This window comes from Rhinoraja longicauda, chromosome 10 (genome assembly GCF_053455715.1).
Source record: "Rhinoraja longicauda isolate Sanriku21f chromosome 10, sRhiLon1.1, whole genome shotgun sequence".
Taxonomy (NCBI): Eukaryota; Metazoa; Chordata; class Chondrichthyes; order Rajiformes; family Arhynchobatidae; genus Rhinoraja; species Rhinoraja longicauda.
Window position 1 is genome coordinate 40,925,874 of NC_135962.1, and position 2,546 is coordinate 40,928,419.

Sequence of the window (2,546 nt, forward strand, 5' to 3'; positions counted from 1 at the left end):
TTCATACCACTGGGCTGCAAACTGCCCAGGCGAAATATGAGGTACTGTTTCTCCAATTTCCGGTGGGCCTCACTATGGCACTGGAGGAGGCCCATGACAGAAAGGTCAGACTGGGAATGGGAGGGGGAGTTGAAGTGCTCGGCCACCGGGAGATCACTTTGGTCAATGCGGACCGAGCGCAGGTGTTCAGCGAAGCGATCGCCGAGCCTGCGCTTGGTTTCGCCGATGTAAATAAGTTGACATCTAGAGCAGCGGATGCAATAGATGAGGTTGGAGGAGGTGCAGGTGAACCTTTGTCTCACCTGGAAAGACTGTTTGGGTCTTTGGATGGAGTTGAGGGGGGAGGTAAAGGGACAGGTGTTGCATCTCGTGCGGTTGCAGGGGAAAGTGCCCGGGGATAGGGTGGTTTGGGTAGGAAGGGACGAGTGGACCAGGGAGTTGCGGAGGGAATGGTCTCTGCGGAACGCGGAGAGGGGAGGGGAAGATATGGCCAGTGGTGGGGTCCCGTTGTAGGTGACGAAAATGTTGATGGATGATTTGTTGGATCCGCTGGCTGGTGGGGTGGAAGGTGAGAACGAGGGGGATTCTGTCCTTGTTGCGAGTGGGGGGAGGGGGAACAAGAGCGGAGCTGCGGGATGTAGAAGAGACCCTAGTGAGAGCCTCATCTATAATGGAGGAGGGGAAGCCCCGTTTCCTGAAGAACGAGGACATCTCTGAAGCCCTAGTGTGAAACACCTCATCCCGGGCGCAGATGCGGCGTAGACGGAGGAATTGGGAGTAGGGGATAGACTTTTTGCAGGGGAAGAAGTGTAGTCTAGATAGCTGTGCGAGTCAGTGGGTTTATAGTAAATGTCCGTCACTAGTCTGTCTCATCTGATGGAGATGGTGAGGTCCAGAAACGGGAGGGAGATGTCGGAGATAGTCCAGGTATATTTAAGGGCAGGATGGAAATTGGAGGTGAAGTGTATGAAGTCAGTGAGTTCTGCATGGGTACAAGAGGTAGCACCAATGCAGTCGTCGATGTAGCGGAGGTAGAGTTCGGGGATGGGGCCGGTGTACGCCCGGAACAGGGATTGTTCGACGTACCCGACAAAGAGGTAGGCGTAGCTAGGGCCCATGCGAGTGCCCATAGCTATGCCTCTGGTTTGGAGGAAGTGTGAGGAGTCAAAGGAGAAGTTGTTGAGGGTAAGAACCAGCTGCTATTGAAACTGTAACAAGCTGATAAAAGCCTCATGGCCCATGTTTGTGCATGAAAAGCGTGGCCAGGAGAGCAAGGTAACGATCCCAATGCAGTCGGCGTGGCATGTGGCTTTTTTTTTGTGGACTAGACCACGATATTTAGAACTAGCAAAGTAAAACGCTGGGCCGTATCCTTAAGCATTTAAAAACAAAAGAGGCTGCAGGTGCTGAAATCCGGGGCGAAAAAAAACAACGCTGGAAGAACCCAGCGGGTCAAGAAGCAAAAGTGGATGGATGTAGACGTTTCGAATCGACGCTATTAAGCGCTGTCAATAATTCCTGTCGGACCTGGACCTCCCACTTCCACCAACCCTTCGCAGCCGTACCGCTCCAAATGACCTCGTTGCCAGCGGACCTTTCACAGTTTGCAAATGTTTCACGATCAAAGACATATAGATATTTGAAAAATAAAATTAATAAAAGCATTACCTAAGCACGTGTCAATTTTAGAGCTTGATTTAAATCAAGACGAAGGTTCCCCTCAGATGAATGATACAGCCCTAGAGCTGAGCCCCCATCAATCAGGGCCGTCTTAACGCATGGGCCAGATGGGCACTTGCCCGGGGGCCCACGAGCATAGGGGCCCCATGCGGATCTGTGTATGTTAAGTGACTTGCAATAAATAAATACTACCTTAAAAATGTAGGTTCAATAAGTGCTTTTTTCGCAACATTTTCCATCACTAAGTGCTTCTCACAGCGATCTGTAAGTACTTTTCGCAACAATGTAGCACCCTAAGTCCATCGCTAAGTGCTTTTTGGTAAGTGCTTTTCGCCGGCACGACAGGGGGGGGCTGGTAGGGAAAGGGAGGTGGGGGAGAGTAACTGTAGGGGCCCCAGTACACTGCTTTGCCCGGGGGCCCATAATGCTGTAAAAACGGCCCTGCCATCAATGTCCCAGTCCTGCATCTGTCTCTACCCGAAATGTCAGCAATTCCTTCTCTCCAGTGATGCTGCCTGAGCCACTGCGTTTACTCCAGCATTTTGTGTCTGCACAGACCGCCCGGGACTCACCATTGAGGCTGAGGGTGGAGCAATAGGTCGCCGTTCATAACTAACGCCAGGTAGTGTCAGCTACCTCCGCTTCTTTTCACCTAATTTGGCAAACAGGCACAGTCACACACCAAGAACTGTTCATTTGGAAATGTTTTGCTGGTAATACGTCGTCAGGATATATATTTTTTGTATTTAAATGAAATGACTGCAATGGTTATTCTCAGCTAAGTTTCCCCCACCCTTCGAGTTTGCAGACAGGAGCAGGCGTCCAGTCTGCACTTCCCGGAAGCACTTGTGCAACATCACGATTGG